A 25,461-nucleotide genomic window follows, 5' to 3' on the forward strand; every position below is an offset into this window, starting at 1 on the left:
GAGCAGGGGGTTGGACTAGATGACCCTTCCAACCCTGATATTCTATTATTCTAACCCACACAACTTAGGAACCAATAAATAGTTTTGTAAAATTCATATTGGAAAAAATAAATACATACGTTTTATAAAGCAAACAGATGACTGCAGGCAGTATGATATTAGAAAGAGTCCCACTCATTAAGGATGACCTATAATAACCCATTCATGGCTCTTCTTCTCTCTGTAACTCAAATCATGAAAAGTTATTCCTAATGTGCGAAAATATTTCTCATAGCACTCTGTCCTTGGTTATGTATTATATAAATTATGGAGTATACTACTGTATACACTGTCTATATAGTAGTTTTGACAATCAGGAGTTCTGAAGAAATATAAAAGAAATAGTTACCAGATCTGCCCTTACAGAAATTTTGTCAGTGTTAAAAATCAGTAAAACCTGACTTCAATAACCGGTATTAGGTTCTCAATAATGCCAAAGTCAATAGCTGCTTTTGTAACGGTGTTACAGTTTAAGCACTGCTGCAGGCCTGTGCTACACTTGAACATGGGATCAAAAACATAAAAGCAATGTGACTGCATTGCTTTCGCTTTATATTCTAACACTCTAAGGGTCTTTACATAAGTTCAATTGACAGTGGCATTTTGTCATTGATCTTTTCTAACGCAACTTTTGCATCAATATTTTTCTTCAGGAACTTCCTTTGAGGAAGATGGTGTCTAAATGGGTTAAGTGTACGTGTGTCTATTGTAATAAGAAAGTCTAGAAAGCCAGCCAAACACTTCAATTCAAGATCTGCAAGCCCAGTGCTAGAATAAGGTTACCCATGCACAACTCTCTTAAGTTCTAAGTTGCCAAACTTTCAAGGGAAATTCCCTTGACTCCAATATTAGTCATAACAAAAGAATATTGGTGAAATCCTGGACCCACTGAAGTCCGCTGCAAAACTCCCATCAACTTCAGTAGGACCAGGATTCCAATCAAGGCTTTTAAATTGCTATTGTAAGGCACTCCAGTACATGGATGTGAGATTCCACAGTCCAGATTTTCAAAAGAGCTGAGGAACATATTTTCAAGTACTCGGTACCAAGTAGCTCCCATTGTGAAACTTATTGGCTATAACCACACACTCTTTTGAAAATCTGGCTAATAATTTTGGTGCCTAAATAGAAGGTAAGAACATAAGAACGGCCATACAGGTCAGACCAAAGGTTCATCTAGCCCAGTATCCTGTCTTCTGACAGTGGCCAATGCCAGATGCCCCAGAGGAAGTGAACAGAACAGGTAATCATCAAGTGATCATCCCATGTCACCCATTCCCAGCTTCTGGCAAACTGAGGCTAGGGACACCATCCCTGTCTATCCTGGCTAATAGCCATTGATGGACCTATCCTCCATGAACTTATCTAGTTCTTTTTTGAAGATGAGCTCTTTAAATCTCCCCTCACATCCTCATATGCCAAAAAACAAAATATCAGAAATGTTGGTTTCTTTCCTTCTTTTTTTTAAAATCATGTAGAGGTAAGTAGTAAGCTAACAGCATTGCACAACCCAACAAAAAAAACCTCAGTCCTCAGTATCTTGAGTCTGGGAACAGGTTAAAGCTTTCAATAGCTAAAACCGCAAAAGTCAGATACATACGAGAGGTAGAGTACTTTCAGAATCCAAAGAGCACTCTTTTACTGCTCAGTGCGTGTGACATTCCTGCTGGCTGAGGTATAGGCAACTTATGCTGCCACTTACTTGCCTCCTCAGTCAATTCAGGAGCCATCTAAAAAAGAGGGGAGGAAGACTAGGGAAACATGTTAAGACCAATGCAAGAAAAGTTCTATTCCCTGAATAGGTCGGATTTACCTGCAAATTCTCCTACAAAATCCAAAGATTCTGTACTCCAGTCCCGGATTATATATTTATGATTTCACCTTCGAGCTTATCATACCACCAAGCAAATGATACCATATCATGATCTGAACCCGTAGATCAGTTTCTTTGACACTGATATTGATTTTCTTCTTCTAAAAGGGACCTGGCAATATGAAGCAATATAGTGAGATAGTCTTTTCAATAGAGCATAGCCAGGGCAGCCATTCTGGCCTGTGGAAATCCTGCAGTATAACAAAGGGATGCATGGCTAATTCAGGTATTGGAGAACAAATCCCTTAAGTGAAAAAATAGTTATGCAACCAAATACTTACATCATTATGCTTTCTCTTCCATCTTTAGAATAATATCAATTTTCCCCGCCTCAGCCCCGTGTTCGTAGTTGCACATTCTCAGTGGTGTGTTTAAGATAATGAACCCTAAAAAAACAGAGGTTACTATTACTAAGGGGATTTTTCTATTAAGTTTTAACTTCACTTACAATCCATCTTTTTCCTTTTCCTTTCTTTTCAAAGATTTTGTTTTGTAGTGAATAGGATTTTAGGCTATTATATAACTCACATTAGCATAACTTTCTCATCTAAGGAAGTTACTTCAATACATCTTATGCATATTCTGTATTTTATACAAAGTTTCAAGAACACTTATTCTTCTCCTGTCCAACTTTTATATTCTTCAGTGACTTTTACGTTTCTCACTAATTCTTGCCCCAACAGAACTAACAGCATCACGGAATGTAAAAACTATTATACATAGTTTGTTTTAAAAAACACATTTTGAAAGTCCCCTAGGATGGATCTATGATTATTACTGCTCTGCTGCAGCCCCTGCTGGTAAAGGACAGCTGTCAGACCTACAGGTCTCTTCACAATTATGCCTGTCAAACCTACTGCTTAATCACCAGCTTAGCCATGGGTGACCTTCAGGTTCACAGAAACTTGAAACTGGTTTTCCTGCCATCTGCAGAATGGCAACTGTGCATTGTTATCACGGTGGACAGCGAATGCCGAAGGAATAAATAACGTTTATGAGTCTTTTTTGACACGTTTGTAGCATCAACCAATAAAAAGAAGACTGGAAAATATTAGTCTAAGAAAAGAAAAGCAATGCAGTGTAAGATATACCACCTGAAAAGGCTTCACTTAAAGTACAAGTCATGACATAGTGTCAAAAAAGAATTTTTCACCCAGTGGAAGCACATTAAATTATGCTAGTACTGTCTGCTCTTCCATGTGGTTGTTCACAGATGTTTGTGAGAGAAAATCTTCCTTTCTGCTTGACCCTAAAAGCTGTCCCCCACACAGCCTTTATATTACAATGCTAAAAAGCAAAAAATAAGAATTCCTCTGGGATAGAGACTAAATATTTACAGGATGTTGACCAAAGTACACACAGAAAAAAAAACGTAAAGATATTTATCAGGAAAAAAATCATACATCATTTAAAATGAAAGAACTAGAGTGGAAAACACCCAGGTGATTGCAGTTTGTTTTACCATACATCCCTGAAACTCCCTGTAGTGGAAAGAAAAATAGCAAGAAGGTTATGATAACAAAACATACCTATTTTTCTCACATTTATCATCATATTTAAGCCAACCTTCCCAAACAGTTCTGTAAAACATATACATTTGTAATAGGTATCATATTCTCACAGGGCTAAGTTGAGAGAAAAATCGTAGGAATAATTTACATGAATGTGAATCGTGTAATCAAGAAAGCTGAAGGCAGTGGGTGTGGGGAAGAGAAGGAACAAGAACAATGGAAGACAGGAAACAGGACACAGAAGACAAACCAATTTAAAGATCTGGAATGACTGGCTATTTTTATACAAGGAAAATGATCTTAAGGAGGAAGAGTGTTTAAGCCAGCAACAACGACAGCTACAAAAAAATATATGTAGTCTAAACAGGAACAGCATCCTACAAAGGAAGACCGTGCCTCTGGGTTACCTCCATGAGAAGTTTCAAATCTCAGAATGGTTGAAGAAACAAGTCTTATTTAATAGCAGGTGCTATGTTGTATGCTGTATTTTGTCAAGCCCAAAGGGACTATCAGACCCTGCTACATATTAAAAGGAGATCAGAAAGATATGATTTTTTTCACACTGCTCCAGAAAACATGATATACTGGCACACCCAAAAAGTACAGACTAGTGTAATAGTTATATAGGTGGGTATAAAATAAAAATAAGGGAGCAATGCATACATGAAAAAGTAGAATCATCCCAAGTATTATTGTCAAAAGAGAAGCAGTTTTCATCAAGCAAAAGGTCAATAAATTACAAAAAAGTCAGCGAATAACTGTCTTCATTATATTGTTTGAGAAATATTTTCATTTGAAAGGAATTACTTTTTCTTAATATTTTCCAGTTTGTAATCTAGCCAGAAACGACTACTTTTATTTATTATTTCTACAGTGCCCCAAAATATGCTAGCTGCATTACAAATAAATGAATTGGACAAGGTGAGTTTGTCGAAGAAACTCTTGCATTCAGGAGTAGCCCTAGCTGTTTTGCCAGACATAGCAAAAAACATTTCAGCACCCCCACTTCTCCTGTCTTTCCTGACTCCCTCCCCACCCCTCCAGAAGCCAAGCAAAAAAAAAAAAAGAAAAGAAAAGAAAAAAGAAAACCCACTGTCACAGTGGTACAGCACCTCTTGAAAGCTGGCACCAATGGAGGTTGCCCTGTTTGCCCACCCCTTCCCACCTGCTTCCAAAAAACAGGCCTGGTATTTCAAACACTTGCAACTGGATGTAGCAATTACTATAATTAAAAGGCCTCTGATTGACAAAGGGACTACACAAGGCAGTAAATATGACACCCAATAGCAAAGGTTTGAAGATCAGGCCCTAAATATTAGGCAAGAAAACAACTGAAAGGGAAAACATCTGTGGAGAAAGGAGGAATTTAAGGACAAGGGCTACAAATATAGGCCTTGATTCTGTAAGTACTTTATGACCTATTGAAGTCAGTAGGACTATTCATACAATTAAATTTTCTCACATGATATTTTGTGTTTGCAGGCTTATGGCCAGAAACTCCTTAAAGATGTTATGTGATTATCTTGAAGTTGCCATCAGTAGAGTTGATGATATTTCAATGAGAAACAGAAATGAAATGCCACAAAAAGACCCCAAAACAATTTTTTTTCTTTTTCCAACCAAATCTGATATTATAGATGTATGCCCACAGGTACATCTAAACATAGCAAAATGTGTCTGAGTGTTTGATGTGCATTTATCTTTTTATTAAAACATTATTTTTAAAGATATATTAAGCAGAAAGTATTATAGTGGCTATAGCTTTTCAATTCAGCTCATGCAAGTGGGCACTAAATACTGAAAGGTAACTTCTGGATGAGACAGGAACTTTGACTTCTTGCTACGTTGATTTAAACGAAGTAGAGTACAGATGAGATACTATAAATCCTCTGGTCTTTGTCTGCAGCTCACTACACTGTTACCTAGGAAATATCACTGCCATATAATGATGCTACAAAAGTCACTAATGTATTACCATATCCAACCAGCAGACCTTTCTAGAATTTAATCATTGTTAATGAATTAGCAATAGTTGGAGAGTATTTATATGCTTTTGCACAAAAAAAGTAAAGTTTCATTATACCAATGGGTATATGTGCCTCTGACAAGCTTTTTGGCAGCTATTATCTTTGAAAAAAAAGTCATAAGCGGCCAGCTTATTAAATTTTGTAAATCATAAGGCTTGTCTGCAAATGCAGAGCACTACAGCAGTTTTAGCTGTTGGCCTAGAGATTCTGCTGTTAAAACCAATAAATGGGTCCAGAGTTTAAGTTCCATTGTAAATTATACATAGAAGAAACAGACAGAACCTTGCCTCATGTTTCCTGTGTTTAAACAATAGAGTGGCTGCACTGCCGCGTCCAGAAAGATGAATTGACAGCACACTTTTGTTTCTGGGCTTCAAATTTTAAAATTATACATCAAGTTCCTAAATCCTGATCACTCTCAGCAAGGGAAGGTTACTGAGTTCTTGACTAAGTAAGAACATAAAACCGGCCATACTGGGTCAGACCAATGGTCTGTCTAGCCCAGCATTCTGTCTTCTGACAGTGGCAAATGTACGATGCTTCAAAGGGAAAGAACAGAACAGGGCAATCAGTAAGTGATCCATCCCCTGTCATCCACTTCCAGCATCTAGCAGTCAGAGGCTTAGAGACACGAGGTTGCACTCCTGACCATCTTAGCTAATAGCCATTGATAGACCTATCCTATCCATAAACTTATCTAGTTCTATTTTGAATCCAGTTATAATTTTGGCCTTCACAACATCCCATGGTAATGAGTTCCACAGGTTGACCGTGCATTTTGTGAAGATGTACTTCCTTTTGTTTGTGGTAAACCTGCTGCCTATTAATGTCATTGAGTGACCCCGGTTCTTGTATTATATGAAGGGGTACATAACACTTCCTTATTCACTTTCTCTACACCAGTCATGATTTTATAGACCTCTATCATATTCCCCCATAGTCACCTCTTTTCCAAGCTGAATAGTCCCAGACTTTTTAATCTCTCCTCATATGGAAGCTGTTCCATATCCCTAATCATTTTTCTTGCCCTTCTCTGTACCTTTTCCATTTCTAATATATCTTTTTTGAGATGGGGTGACCAGAGCTGCAACAGTATTGAAGGTGTGGTCATATCATGGCAATATATAGTGGCATTATGATATTTTGTGTTTAGCTATCCCTTTCCTAATGGTTCCTAACATTCTGTTAGCTTTTTTGACAGCTGTTGCACATTTAGCAGATGTTTTCAGAGAATGCTCCAGGATGACCCCAAGATCTCTTTCTTAAGTGGTAACAGATCATTTAGATCACATAATTTTGTATTTAGAGTTGTGATTATATTTTCCAATGTGCATTACTTTGCATTTATCAACACTGAATTTCATCTGCCATTTTGTTGCCCAGTCACCCAGTACTGTGAGATCCCTTTGTAACTCTTTGCAGTCTGTTTTGGACTTAACTATCTTGAGTAATTTTGTATCATCTGCAAACTTTGCCACCTCACTGTTTACTGCTTTTCCCAGATAATTTATGAATATGTTGAACAACACTGGTCCCAGTACAGAACCCTAGGGAACACCGCTATTTACCTCTCTCGGTTCTGAAAACGGGCCGTTTTTTCTACTCTTTCTTTCCCGTCTTTTAACCAGCTACTGATCCATGAAATGACCTTACCTCTTATCCCATGACCGCTTATTTTGCTAAGAGTCTTTGGTGAGGGACTTTGTCAAAGGCTTTCAAAAAGTCCAAGTACACTATATCCGCTGGATCACCCTTGTACACATGTTCGTTGACCCCCTCAAAGAATTCTAGTAGATGGATGAGGCACGATTTCCCTTCGTAAATGCCATGTTGATTCTTCCCCAACAAATCATGTACATCTATGTGTTTGATAATTCTGTTCTTTACTACATTTTCAACCAATTTGCCTGGTACTGAAGTTAGGCTTCCTGGCCTGTAATTGCCAGAATTACCTCTGGAGCTCAGTGGTGAGAATAAATGAACAAAATGGAGTGTAATTCTTCACCACTAGACCAGTGAGTCTGCAGAGTATGCACACTGAGATTACATAAAAGCCTACTGGAGTCACACCCTGATTTTCCAGCAGTAACTGCTGTAGACAGAGTAAGATGACGGCCATCAAAACTGGAATGTAGAAAAAAAGAAATACGTTTGTTCTACATTTATTTTTTCCCTTTTCAGATACTGCATGCAACTAGTCAATTGCCCTCAAGTATGTTAACAAAGTAACATACTCTCTTGTAATAAACATCTGACTAGACACAAAACAGGGAGGAAGCTGGGACAAAAGAATCATATCTGAATAATGCGTGAGAGGGGTTGTTTTGTTTTACTCATTGCTTTGTATTCTCACCATTCACAATGACTTATGGTGCATCACGTTGAAGTGCAATGTGATTAGAAACTGCCCAATACTGTGTCCTTTCGTGAACAATGGAAGCAAAGGTGTCAGTCAAGAATGTCCAGTTTGCATCTGCTCAACAATCATTCTAGTGCTTACTTTTATATAAACTTATAAGGTTTGGTTTAAACAGGAATCAAGTACTTTTCATTTTCAGTAGGCAACCAGCAACCTTTGGTACTCAGACTAATAATCAAATCAGCACACTGAATTGTGTAAGGAGGTAGCAAACCTAAATACTGAAAATCCGTCTCAAAAATTTTTCTATACCAACTGTCAGCAGGGGGAACTATTAATTCATACAAAACTTTCTAGGCTGAAATTATGTAGGAAACTGGCATCATACTAGCACATCTATGTTCACAAACTTGCACCACTGCAACAGTCAGCCTAGACACCTAAAGACATAAAACATGGTGAAACACAACACAACTTGATTAAGGACAACAGAAATTAAAAACACAGGCAAAGTGTCTTTTGAGTATTATGTGGATTTTTGAGGCTAAGATTAAAATGCAACATGATCTTGATGAATCAAAAAATAATCAAATGTACTAACGTAGGGTCCCTGCTACCCTCCCACAGAAAAAATCCATCAGGTGGGAAAACTAAGTTAAAATATCTATGGTTTAGCTCGTGATAGCAGCTTCCTTATTCTTTTGATAGGGAACGATATCAGGCCATGCAGATAGGGCCAGGGGTATGTCTCAAAGCTATTCGGAGCCACAGGGAAATCAGAGAAAGCATATCTTCTAATGGAGAGAGGGATTGGGGCAAAAAGTATGACGGGGGCTAAAATCACAGATCACAACTATATGATACATTGAACAGCTTCAGTAGTGAGGAGAAGTCCACCCACATGACCCTGCCATATAGAGTGGCTTCCCTCAGCCCTTCCCTGTCCACCCTGACAAACCCTCAAAATCCCACAAGGCCTGACTGCATAGATGCCAAGAAAGGACTTCTTCATATTCAGAGTGTGGGGGACACAGCAAGCAATGAGCTGTAGAGAGATGTATAGAGTCCAGGAAATGACAGCATAATAGCTAAACTAATAACAGAAAAAGATGTGGGGTTGTAGTGAATGAAAAACTAAGTACAATTCTACAAAAAGCTAAGTACACTGTCACAAAAAAAAGACAAATATTATATTGAATGGTATTAACAGACGTATCACATGTAAAACAAGCAAGGTAATTATTTTGCTCTTCCCCACACTGATTAGGCCTCAATTGCATTACTGCATTCAGTTTTTGGCATGAAATATTTAAAAGGACAACAAATTGGAGAAAGTTCAGAGGTCAGCAACAAAAAGGATAAAAGGTTTGGAAAATAAGATCTATGAGGAAAGGTTAAATGAACTGAACATGTTCACTCCAGAGAAAAGACGACTAAAGGGAAACATGATCTGTCTACAAATATATAAAGGGTTGCTCTAAAGAGGACAGGTTTGACAGTCTCCTGGGCTTCTAGAACTGGGAGCCACTGTTTTATGCCTCCCAGCCTTGGCAAGTGAGAGCTTTGCTGTAGCTAAGCTTTGTGCTAGGTCCCTGACACACAAGCCTGTTTGGCTTTCCAGCAAACTCTTCAGGACTCTGCCAGTCCAAACCTTGTCTAGGAGATAAAAATCAGTGAATCCCAATTCCTGAATTCCTCAGAGACACCTTTCTCTGCAGTGCTCAGCCCCTCTTACTGTAGTACCCACCAAGTCTTATCAAGTTTGCTGCTCCTTTCAAGGGAAACAGCTTATTAACTTGACTAGGGTTAACAAACCCTCTACTTCAATTATAGCACTGAGTTGGTTTATGATAAAAATAAAACAAGTTTATTAACAAAAGGACACTGATTTAGTTATACCAAGGGATAAGGATAGACGTGGTCATAAACAAACAAAAGTAAAAATACTCTTCTACATCTAAAACTCAACAAACCAGAGTCTTTTGTCCAAAGAAGTTTTTCTCATCATAATCTTTCTTCCAGCATAACCAGCTAGACTTTTAGCCAGAACCAACACACAGACCTCAAAGCACTTGGTTTCTTTGACTCCTCATGTGAAGGATAAATAGAGATTCACTCCCCGTCTTTTTATAGTCCAGTAAGCTTCTGAAATGTATTCTTCTGAAATGCATGCTCAAATAAAGTTCCTTTCCCCTGTTGGTGGACATGCCAGGCTGCCTGGTGTAGATGCTGTGCTGGTTCTTCCCCCATTGGTGATTTTTACAATGAAAGTGATTTCTTCCTTCAACCTCCAATACGAATTAGCCCATTGAATTTGATTACACCTGGTTTGCGGTGTTGGCCTCTTTTCCTTTCTCTGGAGAAAACCTGTTTATCAACTTCCCCTGAAATTTTAGTCACATATTTCCAGCACATCTATAAAGTTTTTTGTGGGTTAACTGTACATATATCACACAAGAACATGAATGATCAGTAAGTTATTAGTTTTCCAATGATATTTCAGATGACACTTTTTGGATAAATATCATGACAACTGTGGACCAGCTGGCTTAAGATGGCTCTTAAGGTCACAATAGGGAGACATTATTCCCATGAGTCAATAAAAACAGAACAAGAACTAATGGTCTTAGACTGAGGCAGAGAAGATTTAGGTTAAATACAAAGAAAAACTTTAACTATTAAAACTGTTAGGCAGTAGAACTTGCTGTAAAAGGCAGCCACAGAAGCACCATGATCAGAGATATTTAAGGCTAGGCTAGACTTTTAGAGGACAGCTAGTGGAAACATGGCCCAGTGCTGAGGGTGCTGACTTGGGACACATGGGTTCAGTTCCCTACTCTAGGCAAGCCAGTTAGTCTTTCCATGTCCCTGTTACCCAACTGTAAAACAGGGATAATAGCAACATTCTAGCTCACCGGGGTATTGTGAGGATAAATATTTGCAGAATTGTGAGACACTCAGACACTACAGAAATGAGCACCATACAAATATCTAGTCTGGATAGCTAAAGATGGTTTATGATGATACATTCAATCTTGCCACAATGTAAGTGCACTGACCCCCTGACCTACCAGAGGTCCATTACAATCTGAATGATTTCTGTGACTGTTGAAATGTGCTTTAGATAACACATCCAGTCTGGAGCCACTATATCCAAGAATGGAGAGTAAAAAGTAACAATAATTCAGTAGCTCTGCCATGATACAACAGCTCCCCAGGGGCCTAACTCAACTACCCACTGAAGTCAATGGAAAGAGTCCACTGGCTTCAATAGGAGTTTGATCAGGCCCTAGATACTAGTTATCAAATATGAAAAGGGGTTGTTCAGAATCTAGAGGACTAATTGTGTAAAAATGATCAACTACTGAAATTGTTGAGATGAACCCTGGAAAGGAGATTAAAATCTAGTGGCATAGTCAGAAAATATTACAAGTAACTGGCAAGATATGTCTACAGAAAAGTATATTCTTTATTTTTCTTTCTTATCTTTAAAATGGGACTGTAACTCCCTTATTAGATGCTTCATTTGATGTGATTAGTTTTGACTGGATTCTTACAAAGGGAGGTGGTTGTATTTTTCTAAAAGTTATTTTAATGTTTAGAGTATTAAAGGCTCCGAATTAAAGGAGCACCATGCTTTCTTTTTAAAAAGTGGTTATTTGTGATACTAAAATTTTGATACCTTAGAATGTGAAAATGAAAATATTTTTAAAACTACACAATTTATACTATATATTTATGTATTTTACTCAGCTTCTACTTTGAGAATAGATTGATCATTTTCATTTTTGTTAATTTTCCTTCTTAGTTCTCAAACATTTTCATGTTAGTTACTTCTCCATAAAGATGAAATACACCTGTCCCAGTCTCTGGTACTATTGGACTCATAATACTGTACTGGAATATATATATATATATCTGAAAAATAAAATTCATGAAAACATTTCTATTCGCATTATGATTTTTCAAACCCTTTTAACTAGGATAGGAGACACTGAAGGAACATTAAAGGTAAAAGGAAGTAAGTTAACAGGAGGAATTAATTTTCTATCAATTTCCTAAACATAAGAAGGAACAAAATGGATAACAAAACACTAGGACTTAAAAAGTGTAAGTAAAGAATAAACTAAAGTAATGTGAGATTTCAAGTTTCTGAAGCATAAAATGGGACACACTCCATACAAGAGATGTGCACAAATGGTTTCACTCACTATCAGTTATTCAGAGAAAAGTGATGGAGCATAGAAGAATGTGTAATTGGAATGAAAGTCATGAACACAGGTGGCTCAGATGGAAAGCATCATGTAAGATCTCAGAAGACATGGGCAATTCACAAGACACGTACAGCTAACTTCAATAAACCCGAGTACTGTACAAATTTCATATTGAAAGTCATATAAATATTTACAGTACAGAATTACCCATGTGTATTTACGCAAGGGCTCACAGTAGCTAATGAGCATATGGGGTAAAAACACAGTGCCCTGCAGGATCATATGTCAGCAAAGTTATATAATGAAAAACAATATGACCAGAGAGGAGAATATATCACCTTTAAAAAATAAATAGCATATAGGAGACATCCAGAAGGGCACCACTGGAGATTATAGAATATGCTGATGTGCATAAGGCTGGCACGCATATGTCTTTTGCATTTGTCACATCTGTATAATAGGCCCATTGTAAGCCAAGCATGAGTTAGAGCTGCCTATGCCTGCTTTTGAAGCCTGGGCAGCACATGCGTTTGATAGATGGATGGGAGAAAGGGAACGTGGCACACGGATCTTTTTTTTGGTGTACTGACATTACAGCAGGCATGCCTTTCAACCTTCATGCCACCTTGGATAATGCAGCAACACCTGCCTCTGAGAGTACATGTTGAGAGGGCAAGGGGGTCAGGCCTTTTTGCCTACCTTACTCTCTTCTGGCAAAAAAAAAAAAAAAAAAAGGCACAACTTGCATTTTTCACTGGCTTGGACAGAGTGCAAAGGGGAGTGCAGAACCTCTGAGTTATTGTTCCTGGGAAGCACCAATGGTAAGAGAGAAAAGGCAGAGGGGGGAGGAGGAATTCAGTGAGGGGCACGTTTTAGTAGCTACCATAACAACAAAGCTGCTCTCTCTTTCACACACACACACTGCTTTCAGTTTTTATACAGATGAGCAACATTTGAATTCAAGTGGCCCCATTTTACATATACTCTGTGTCCTCCACTGAGACTTCCCTTATTCTCTGAAACCCAGTTCTGCAGAAGCCACATTACTTGAAGCTGCTACAGTTGCCCAGTGTTACCATTTTATAAAATTTTGATTTGCTCATCTTCAGTCTTGTGGAATGTACTACTCAGATTCAGTGATAAGCTGGATACACATTAACATAAATGGGAACTTGTTAATTTACAGGAATTCACAGCCAATAAACCACAAACCCAGGTATTCATACTCACATGAAACATAAACCTTGACATTTGGGTTTGCACAAACGTAAGACACATATTAATTAAAATTATGGTTTGCCATTCACATGTGAAACAGATCAACAAAGGAAGTGGTACAATACTGAGTGAACCAGTTCAGGACAGTTCTCACACAGCTCAAATCAGGAGAGTTAGTGTGGCTCTTACAAAAACCATGCAAAGACTGGTAAAGTGGAAACAGAGATGTGAGTCTAGCTTTGAACTTAAACACTTCCCACTTTGCAATGAACTGACTTATTAGCAAACCATAATCGTGTACCAGAAAAGCAAGTGAAAATGAGATAGTGAGAGGTTTGATAACAATTCTCCACTCACAGTACTTTCATCTTATAGTGCCTTAGTTAATGCTTAGTACACCTGATGAATTTACCAGTAGCATTTTTTCATGTTGCAGATGAATATCTGCCTAATTGTCTGTAAAAAGTGCACCATTAATAAAGAAGAGTTAAAGGAAGACAATATAACAAGGTGGAACTTGTACATGTTTTGCATAGGAATGACCTGTGAGGTTCTCACACATATATTCGTCAATGACGACAGTTTTAGCCCAGTTATTTTTAGGTTTCAGTTCAAAAAGAAAATGTAGATTCCCTCCCCTTTCTCCTTGAAACTGTGAAGAAGGATATTACCCCAGTTCCTATGGAAATAACATGCATAGGCTATTTTAGTCTTCAAGAGTCACTGAATGGAAAAAATAGGATGCAAAATATTTCCTGGCATTATTTAGGACTGACTCATTGTGCCATGCACGTTAGTCCCGAACCATAGTTAAACATTTCAATAAGTTCATGTATTTATTTGCATTTTCTTTCCTTTGAGCTTTACTACTTGAATGATGCCAATAATGGAGGGGAAGCATGTTTGTCTTTCCTAACTGTCACTGATGACATAGATAAGCAAAATGGATATGGGCGTTCCTCTTTTGTTTCTTGGTAATGAGGTTTTTCCAAGTATTTTAGTAACTAAAATAATTTGACATTCAAAGTGTTGGTATCTATTGCCCTCAGCAGGTTTTCTAAACAGAAGGAAGTACAAAGTTTTATACCAATAAAAAAAAATACACATCTTCTGGTAAAGAGGACAACAACTAGACATAAAATAAGAACAAACTTAATCACCCAGGAACTGTAAGATAATGTATATTCAGAAGTATATTATCACTTTATAGCATATCATTTTATTAATAATTCATATGTGTTATGAATCATTGATGTTTAATAATAGAAAAAAGCAGAGCCAGGAGCCGAATCAAGAATAAGAGACAGGCACGTTTAAAAAAACATAAAAATCTCAAGGAACATTCCAAGTAGACATTTAATGCTTGAATTGTGAAAGAAATCTGAGATGGGAAGGTATTGATAAAAGCAATTCTCAACAAGTTAAAAAAAAGTCAGTAGCCCATCACTTGCCCTTGTTTCCGTAAGTGACATTATTCCTGCCTGCAAAACACTAATATAGAAAACTATTATTTTAGCAAGACTCTTGGCTAACGCTTGAGTTTTCTATTCCTAGCTTGTGCAATTGGATAACGTGTGAGTAAAAAGCAGTGTGGTTTTGTGGTTAGAATACAAGAGTGGAAGTCTAGAGACTTTGTCTCTGTTTCTGACCCTGACCTGCTGAATGACTTTGGGAAAGTTATGTAATCCCTCTGAGCCTAAGTTTTCCCACCTGTAAAACGGAACAATTATACATTCCTCGAGTACTACACAGTGGCACAGTGCGATGATCGATTTATGTTTTATAAAGCAGTTTGTCATTCTCTGATGAAAGGCACTCTAACGGCTAACATTAAAATCAAAGACATTTTTGAAGATTTCTCTAAGCATTAGGCCTTTCAATTCTTGGTTTCTAGACAAAAAATAATTTCTTACCTCTAGCTAGCACCTTGCATTGTAAAGTACTTAACAAAATGTTTTGACTTCCTGGATGTCATTGGGCAAGTCAATTTAGCCAAGACACTGGAAATAAGTAACATCTCAACTTATAAAAGTGCCATAAGATCTTTAATGAACATAGGTGGACAGGAAGTTGATGTTACATCTCAGACCAATCTAAAAGAAGCCATATCAAGAAACATAGTTCTTCTGTACTGGGGCATTGGATCACTTATGACTCAGAGGCAAGAATGCTGTCTTCTGAATCCCCAACACCAGTTGCAGCAGCATCTAAGGCCCTGTCTACACTAGCAAGTTTCTGTACAGTAAAGCAGCTTTCTGTGCTGTAACTCCCAAGGTGTACACACTGCCAAGCCACTTAGTGTACAGAAACCGCACAGTTGCAGTGCTCTAAAAAACCTACCCCAACAAGAGGCGTACAGCTTTCTGCGCCGGGGCTACAGCTCCGTGGTGCCAGTGTAGACACTGTGATGATTACAGCACTGTGATTGGCCTCCGGGACATGTACCACAATTTCTGTTCTCATCTCTCTGGTCATCAGTTTGAACTCTACTGCCCTGCCCTCAGGTGACCAGCCGTCATCCCCACCCCGTACATTCCTTTGCAAATTTGAAAGTCCCCTTTCTATTTGCTCCGTGATGTGTGCAGTGGTCTCGGTGCATCTTTCCAGGTGGTCATGCCTGCTCCATGCACCAGGCGATCCCCCGCTTGGAAGCAGTGCTGAACTGCTGGACCTCATCGGCATTTGGGGAGAGGAGGCAGTGCAATCCCAGCTGCGCTCCAGCTGTAGGAATTATGATACCTATGGACAGATTTCATGATGCATGATAGAAAGGAGCCATGCCTGGGACACATTGCAGTGTAGGGTAAAAGTCAAGGAGCTGTGGAACGCCTACCACAAGGCACGGGAGGCAAACCGCCGCTCCGGTGCTGCACCCACGAGCTGCCAGTTCTACAAAGACCTGGATGCGATACTCAGTGGCGACCCCACCTCCACTGCGAAGGCCCCTGTGGATACTTCATTGGCTCGTGTGCCAGTCGAGAGTGGACCGAGTCAGGAGGAGGAAATCTTGGATGAAGATGTGGAGGGGAAGGGAGACCCAGAGGCAGAGGATGACTCGGAGGCCAGAGATGCCTGCAGTCAGGAGCTCTTTTCTACCCTGGAGGAGCCTAGCCAGTCACAGCAGTCGGAGCTTGGCAAAGCACAAACAGGAGAGGAGGCCCCTGGTAAGTGGATCTGATTTTGAGAATTGCTGAAGCGAGTTGCTGGGGGCAGGAGGGTTGCAGAAAGCAGGCTTGTCTCCCACCACATGCCTAGTCTGAGCAGCGGAACAGGCTGTTGATTGACTCCCTCATTTCACAGGAATCTCCCTCAGAGATCTACAGGAAACTCTCATGGAGATACTGGGCAATCCGCTGCAGCAGGTTCTTCGGCAGAGCTCCTTTTTTTCTTGACCCATTAACGGTAACTTTTCCATGCCACTGTGCCATCACCTGGGTGAGGGACCATTGCTGCACACAGGCGAGCCACATAGGGGCCAGAGCGGAAGCTGCAGGCTTGGAAAAGACCCTCCCCTGATTCCCTGCTCACCCTCAGCAGCGAGATATTTTCCATTATGATCACATCCTGTGGGAAGTGTGGGGACAGAAACGATGATCAGGCCACGCCTACAGTGTTGGATCTCCCCAGGAGCCACGTGCCCAGTATACATCAGCGTCTGGGAAGAATGATTTACCCTGCCCCTGCGGCTACTCACCATCTTGGGGGTCTTGTGGCTCATGTGTGCTTGCCTGGGGTCAGCCAGTTAGAGACAGGTGTGAGAGTACTGGCTGTGTTTTAAAGCACTGATTCAGTGTTGTCTGTGTTGTAAACCTGTAAACAGTACTGCTACTGTAAAATGTTGCATTTAACCTTCACAGAGATGACCTTGGGAGGCCAGCCTCCCTCCCTGTTATCGGCGGCAGAACACCTGCACAGAATTAGAAAGCGTCCAAGGAGGACTAAGGAGGACTTTCTCCATGAGATTATGATGCACTTTGCCATCGAGAAACAGGAAGTGAAGGAGTGGCAGGACAGCAAGAAAAGGGACCAAAAGGAGAATGCAGCACACCAGAAAGAAGCCACGGAGCGGCTCTTAAACATTATGGAGTGCCAAGTGGACACACTCCAGGCAATATTAGCTCTTCAAACCAAGCAGCTCCGCGCCCACCCTCCCCTGCAGCTGCTGTCGCAAAACTCTTTCCCATGCACCCCACACTCAGCGCCAACACACTGTTATCAACTCCTGGCTCCAGTCTGTACCTGCGGCATTCCACTCCTCCTGCCTCACAGTCCAGCAGTGTGGACTCCCACTAACCACTGCACTCAACACCCATCCCCCTGCAGTTTGGCCTTGCTGAAGTTCAGCACCCACTGCATTGTACTCCAAAGGAGAAGGTTGGGTCTGATCCCTGGACATACACAAATCTTTAGCCGTCCCGGGACTGCTCCTCCTCTTGAGACCTTCCCTTCCCCCATCCCCCTCTCTGCTGATGTATTTTTTTCATTTGACTCTCTCCTCCAGTTGTTGTCTTTTAATAAAAGAATTGTGTTGTTCTGAAAACAATCTTTATTCTATTAAGTGAAAGCAAAAAGAGCACTGCAAAGCAACATACAATTATATTAAGCACCCTTCTTGCATCATGTGCACCAATCACCTCCTAGCATTACAAGCACTGCAATCCCGAGCATAGCAACAAATATTATTGGCTTTAGCTTCAAATTGCTGCCTCAGGGCATCCCTGATCCTTATGGCCCCACGCTGTGCCCCTCTGATAGCCCTGGTCTCTGGCTGTTCAAACTCAGCCTCCAGGCATTGAGCCTCTGCAGTCCAGCCCTGAGTGAAGCTTTCACCCTTCCCATCACAAATATTATGGAGCATACAGCATACGGCTATAAGCATAGGAATATTGTCATCAGCTAGGTCGAGCTTCCCATACAGGCATTGCCAGCGGGCTTTTAAATGGCCAAATGCACACTCAGTCATTCTGCACTTGCTCAGCTTATTGTTGAACCGCTCCTTGCTGCTGTCAAGTTGCCCTGTGTATGGCTTCATAAGCCATGGCATTAAGGGGTAGGTGAGGTCTCCCAGGATCACAGTGGACATTTTGACTTCCCCGACAATGATCTTCTGGTCCGGGAAGAAAGTCTCTGCTTGCAGCTTCTTGAACAGGCCAGTGTTCCAAAAGATGTGTGTGTCATGCACCTTCCTGGACCAGCCTGCGTTAATGTCTGTGAAACTCCAACAGTGATCCACAAGCACCTGGAGAACCACTGAGAAATATCTCTGCTAGGTGGTCTGGTGCCAGAATTGGAATGTGCATGCCATCTATCACCGCTCTGCAGTAAGGGAAGCCCATTTATGAAAAGCCATCGACAACGTCACGCACGTTGCCCAGAATCATGGTCTTTCACAGCAGGATGTGATTAATGGCCCTGCACACTTCCATCAACATGAGTCCAAGAGTCGACTTTCCCACTCCAAAAGGGTTAGCGACCAATCGGTAGCTGTCTGGAGTAGCCAGCTTCCACAGTGCAATCGCCATGTGCTTTTCCAGTGACAAGACAGCTCTCAATCTTGCGTTGCAGGGCTGGGGCGAGCTCATCACACAGTCCCATGAATGTGGCTTTCCTCATGCGAAAGTTCTGCAGCCACTGCTCATCATCCCAGACGTGCATCACGATGTGATCCCACCACTCAGTGCTTGTTTCCCCGAGCCCAAAAGCAGTGTTCCACTGAGGCCAGCACCTCCGTGAATGCCACAAGCAATCTCGTGTTGTAGCTAGCAAGCACGCAAGATCATTGTAGCACTCCTCTTGCCTTTGTTTAAGGAATAACTCCACTGCCACTCATAATGTGTTGGTCAGAGTGAGCAGCATACTAGTCAGCAGTGTGGGATCCATTCCTTTAGCCCAAAAGAGACAGTATCCAAACCATGGAAAGATGGCATCAAATGCAGACAGAAGCACAGGGATTGCATCACGGGGCATTGGGACAGGATCCAGGATTCCCCGTGACCCCCTCTGCCTTCCCACAAGTCCTGGCAGCAAAAGAGAAAGAGGTGTTCTGTGGGATAGCTGCCCAGAATGCACCGCTCCAAATACCGCTACAAGTGCCACAAGTGTGAACACACTATTGTGCAGGCAGCTGTCAGTATGAACACAGAACAGCGGTTTCCCTTCTGCGCTCTCTGAGCGGCGCTGTAACTGCCGGTGCTGTGTAGACTTGCCCTAAGTTTTCCATGGTGGTTTTTTACAAAGTATTAACTTGGCACTCAAGTTCCAAGGTGATTGACATTGCATCAGAGCACAAACAGATGGACAGGCCTGGGTAGTTCGGAAGATACAAAAAAGCTGCAGAGGATATAGGTCAAGTGAAAGTGTTCAGGCAGTCTCATATGGAAGTTCAGCAACTGATTTTTATAAAATCAATGAAATTATAAATTTCTTGGAATACTTGCACTGGAATCCCAGGATGTTTTTTAACAAAAATTAATAATGTAATTTTGTTTAAATGTCACCCACATAAACATGTTTCCATAGACATGCACTATAATAAATTAAATAATAATAATAATACTTTGGATTTCTATAGCACACTTTATCCAAGGACCTCAGAACACTTTACAAAGAAGGGCAAATATTATTTTATCCATTTTACATATGGGGAAACTGAGACATGCAGAAGAGAGGTGACTTGCCTAAGGTGAAAAATGGAGGCATTGGCAGAGTCAGGAAGAGCACCCAGGCCTCCAGGCTCTCTGATTATTTTTATGAAGTTTTTTGAACTTTTTAAAAATCTGGATATTGTAATCATGTGTAGTTTTTTGGGGACCATATTATATTAAGTTTATGAATGTTTTAAGCATCACTGGGATGAGTTACCACAGCCTCCAGGAACTCAGAACAGTAGGAGGTGATTACCGTAGTCCTTGATATTGTAAACAGCTCCGGAGAAGTATAACCTCCTGGGTGGTTTACATATACTGGTTTAGGGAACTCCTGGAGGAGAGGCAAAACAAAGGAAGAATTTTAACAGAAAGGGATGTGTTTAAATAGTCTCAGTGTCTTCCTTTTGATTCAGCAAATGGACAGGACTTTTTGTACAAGGAGTGCCCCAACACTGCTGAAAGGCTGGAAGGGCTTTGGTCTACCAGGGCCCCAGGTGGCAGATGTGCATGTAAATCCATTTATGTTTTTTTAAATGTTTTCTCTATATATTTTTATCCTGAATAAATGTCCTTGGTTTGAAAGAGTTGTTGGGTTACTGGTAAATCACTGTCATTATCCTGGGAGAGGAACTAAAGAAGAGGGGCTGGATGTTCGTCAGACATACTTGGGATAATCACAATCAACTGCAGGGGGCTGCAGCCTAAAACCCCAGTCTGGAGAGAGGAGAGTTGTGGTTCTCTGCTCATGGAAAGGGGAAAGCTAGAGGCAGACCAAAAGAGCAGTTGTAACGCCAACAGACCCCAATCACCAGCAGGTGGGATCGAACCTGGGACCTCTGGAGCTTAGCGCATGAGCCTCTACAGCAAGAGCTAAAAGCCATCTGGCACTTAACTAAGGCTGTAGAGCAGACTCATTTTACCTCTCACTCTAAGTGATCTCGGTGCCACTAGATGGGACAGAACACCACACCAAGGTGTGTGGGTTACACAGTCACCCAGGAATTACAATGATTTCATTGGGGAAAAATCCTCTCTCTTACTTTTAAACCTTTCCACTGGAAAAAAAAAGAATGGGGGTGGTAAAAAGATGAAATATACCTTCTCCTAGTTTCTCTCACTTTTACAGTGGACAAATATAAGAAAGTGATTTTTTTTTCCCAAAATGAAAATTTCAACCAAAATTTAAAACTCCTCGCAAAACAGTTTGTGGTGGTCAAAAAGGTATCCATCCAAGGAGTTTGGATGGAAAAATGTTAACCAACCCTATCCAGTTCCCTGCTTTAATCCCTAGACCAGGGACCAACAACCTTTAGCACTCGGCCCGTCAGGGTAAGCCCCCTGGCGGGCCGGGCCGGTTTGTTTACCTGTAGGTTCAGCCAATCGCAGCTCCCACTGGCTGCGGTTCGCCGTTCCAGGCCAATAGAGGTTGCAGGAAGTGGCACAGGCAGGTAAACAAACCGGCCCAGCCCACCAGGGGGCTTACCCTGATGGGCCACGTGCTGAAGGTTGGCAATCCCTGCCCTAGACAACAACATTACCTCCCCAAATAAGTGGGTTCATCAGCCTCCTTTCAGGGCATCAGGCCACTCTGGAGGCAAGTGGGTATTAGCAGCAGCAGAAACAGCCACCCACACAGTAGAGATTGAATTGACAGCAAATAATAGTCTCAGCAGCGGTTGCAGAGCCTCATACAGCAAGGCAAGAAAGAGTAGGTAGCGACCCCAAGATGAGAGGGGAGCACAGTTTAAAGTACAGCCATCTCACCAGTGACTTCATTATGCAGTGAATCCCAACATTCAAAGGCAAAAAGAAAAAAAGAAATATGTGCCCTTGCTTCTCCTAAGACACTTAACTATCCCTATTCGTCCTTATTTGATTGATAAAAGACCAATTAGGTCGACCTTTTCCCTTACTTTTAGATAGAAAGGTCATCTAGTCCATCTTCCTGCCACTGCAGGATTGTTCCATACAGTACATTTGTTAGTGTCCTGTCTAGTTAAAAATGTTCCATGCAATGGGGCTTCTGACTACCATGTTCCTTGGGAGACTATGCAACTGTCTGAAAAAAATCACCTTGTCAGAACAATCTTTCTGATATTCAGTATACATTAAGGCTGTCGAATAATCACAGTTAACTCACATGATTAACTCAAAAAAATTAATCGCGATTTAAAAAATTAATCTCTACTAATCATACTGTTAAACAATAAAATACCAATTGAAATGTATTAAATATTTTTGGATGTTTTTCTACATTTTCAAATATATGGATTTCTACTCCAACACAGAATCCAAAGTGTACAGTGCTCACTTTATATTATTATTTTTATTACAAATATTTGCACTGTAAAAACAATAAACAAAAGAAATAGTATTTTTGAATTCACCTCATAGAAGTACTGTTACTTCTATTAACTTTTGCAATGAATATTTTAATCGCTTGACAGCCCTAGTATACATTTTATATACATTTTATTTTTCTTTGTTTCAGTATACATTCTTTTTCTTTATTTATTCCCATTTTCTCTTCTACCCACTAAATAATTTCCCTTGTTACACACTTAAGCTATTTATAGGCAGTCACATGCAGAAGAAAGTGAGGGTTAAATTCCTGTATTATAGTAGAGTTTTAGTTGAAATCAAAACTGTCAACTCCTCTTAGGGGTCAAAATATAGTTAACAGATGAAACCATCTCGTGACATCAAATTACAGTCACTGCAGGGGATTTTAAAAATTTTTAATTACTGTATCATAGAATTTCAACAATTTCGAATCTTTCCTTTTTTCAGAATGAGGTGACATTAAGACAATGCTATGCACTGGGAGACGCGGGGAGAGAGAGGTATACGAGAAAGAGAGAGTGAAACAGAAAAACTACACTAACACTGTAGGAGACCATATTTTTGTAGATATAGAGAAAGATAAATAAAAAACAGTCTTTCTTAGAACAATTTGTGTGGCACGTTCTTATTATTTTACAAACGAAAACAAAAATACGGAGTGTTTTGTATGGGATTCAAAAGTCTAAGGCTTTTGAATGCTGTTTTGGTTTTTTAAGAAGCTTTGTAACAAAAGAAAAGCTTCATAGTAACAGTGTTAATTGAGGGAGAAAATGAATGTGACAGGACTTTTTAGGGTTTTTTGTTTGTTTTAGAGTTGATACATTTCAATACTTCAACTACTTCTAGATTCTCTCTCTCTCTCAGCCATAAAATACTGCACCCCAGGTGATCTTATTTGTAAACAGAACCTAAAGGACTGATATTAGTGTGTAGTTTAATTTGTTTGGTACAATCTCTAAAGTCATAAATTCACTTTGTATCTTTACTTAAAGAGATATAAAACAGATGCTTATAATAAATTGTAATACCAATGTGACAGAAGACAAGGAAAATTGACTGTGGATGTGAGAGACGCCACACACAAATATGCACATATGTAATAAAACCTTTAGAGTATAGCTGAAAGACTTTCTTATACCAGTCCAAGAATTATTAATACATGTGTCAATGTCAATTCTAAAGAAGCCTCTGTGTTAATTGTAACTATGGTGCCTTGTGCAACACCTGTCAAGGTATTTCTGGCACACAAAATTTTTGTCTTGGGCGAGCTAGATAGCACAGACTGTGAGTGAGCTAGCCTTTTATCTCTGGAGACCTGAATTCAAATATTGGTTTAAGTCTCAAATTAATTGTTTGTCACACCTCACTAAACCACCAAATACGGCACAGTTCTGCACAGTTGGAAACCTGTGCTCAAGAGAGATCTAGGAGTAGAATATCAGGGGGTGTTGTTAATCAGGATTGGGGTGCACTGGTGCAGATAGGTGGGAGAGTCTACGTAGCAACTGCCTACTCCATCCTGTCACAAGCCAGTTTTATTAATAATCCTTCATTTTAACAAGCAGGAAATTCATCACAAATTTTGGAAGGAAAAAGAAAGTTCTCTTACTAATGTCATCAGTGCTACTGCTAATCAATTCTAATGCATCCATATATCACGCACTACCATCAGAGACAGTGTTATTCCAACCACGACCAGTGCTGTTTGGTGTTTCATGCCAGCTTAGGTCCTTTTGATGCTTAAACACAAAGGGCCATCAAGAGTACAATTCTGCATCCATATTCCTAGTAAGTCAAAGACTTGCTCTTGGTATAAAAATAATAGTCTTTTGAGAGAGCTTTCAGTAAAAAAAAAAAAATCCTAATGCTATGAGAAACATTATCTTCTTTCATACTTCAGCCAATCAACACCACATCTTAGTAAGCCAGTAACAATATATCACCATCTATTACTATCTCTCCACTGAAAATGTACTTAATAAAGTTAATGCACCCATTCTTCATTGCAAATACTGCATAGTACTGAAAGTCTGCTACAGCTTTCCATCAATGTGGTGTTCCTATTATAAATGCAGGGCCAGATCATGGTTGGCCCTGCATGTAGGGTTGCCAACTTTGGTTGGATGAATTCCTGGAGATTTCATCACATGACATAATCTTTAATTAAAGACTAATCCTTCATTCCTGGAGACTCCTTGGCAACCCCACCTGCAGGAAAACTCGTGGACAGGAATTAGGAATGAGAAGCTTTCATACACACAACACACAGGAACTGTGCAAGATTAATGTTGCTGATAGCACCAGCCTCTCCAAGGGAACAGGGGAACTTTTTAGCAGCAGGCTATGAGGCGCAAGGGGAGCCCAGTCAAATATTGGCAGAGCACCTGTTGTAGCCACAATTCATTTCTGTGTGCTCCTCCCCCATGCACAGGTCTGTGCCTTAAAAACACAGTCCAGACATTGATATTTTTCAGCAGTTTATGCAATATCTCACTAATATACACAATCTCTGGGCTAAAAGTGGGTATAAAAAATGTCATCCCAAAAGTAAATTGTTCTGTTTTCACAGACACAACCAACAAAACACATACTGTCATAGGGCCAGATCCTCAGCTGGTATAAATTGGCATAGCTCCAACTTCATCAGTGGAGCTAGACTGATTTACAACCAGTTTTCCTTGTAATTTTTTCCATTTATGTGCGGAATGAATTTTGTTATGTGCACCATATCAAGGTAATGTGTGGATGTGCACCACCAGTAGAAACCAAAATATATATTTTTAAAAAGTTACCATAGGGATAATTACTCCAGCCAGGGCAGGTTAGCCATTTTAGAACTCACTACTCAAAGAATTAAATTTAAGTGTAAAACAGACATAAAAATTATGAAATGCATAGACCAGTCAAAAAAACTAAAATAACACACTTTGAAAGTAGTATCAAGAAGTAATAACAATAATACAAGTATGTGTTAGGAGGTGCGTGTGAAAGATAAGAGTGTGTTAGTGAGACACATACCACAGTGTGTGTGTGTGTGAGAGAGAGAGAGAGAGATGCATGTTGCCCTTTTAAGTATGCTGCCCCCACTTTAAATATGCTGCTCTTTTAGGTAGATCAGCACTATCAGACACAGTAGCAGCTGCCAGCAGGCTCCCTCCATCCTGAGCCCTGTCCCCTCGCTCTGTGGAGATGAGGTACAGAGGCAGGGGGAGGGAGACATCCTGACATCA

The 25,461-nt window shown here is 40.2% G+C and overlaps 1 long non-coding RNA gene across 2 annotated transcripts in view; it reads right to left on the reverse strand.

Annotated features, from left to right (window-relative positions):
* LOC125637367 (uncharacterized) overlaps positions 1 to 25,461 on the reverse strand; it is a 308,688-nt gene that overhangs the window by 272,513 nt on the left and 10,714 nt on the right. For both annotated transcript variants that reach the window (XR_012668647.1, XR_012668649.1), the window contains one exon: positions 2,194 to 2,298. This is a non-coding gene — a long non-coding RNA (uncharacterized LOC125637367). The remainder of the gene's footprint in view (positions 1 to 2,193; positions 2,299 to 25,461) is intronic.

Source organism: Caretta caretta, chromosome 1 (assembly GCF_965140235.1).
Source record: "Caretta caretta isolate rCarCar2 chromosome 1, rCarCar1.hap1, whole genome shotgun sequence".
Taxonomy (NCBI): Eukaryota; Metazoa; Chordata; order Testudines; family Cheloniidae; genus Caretta; species Caretta caretta.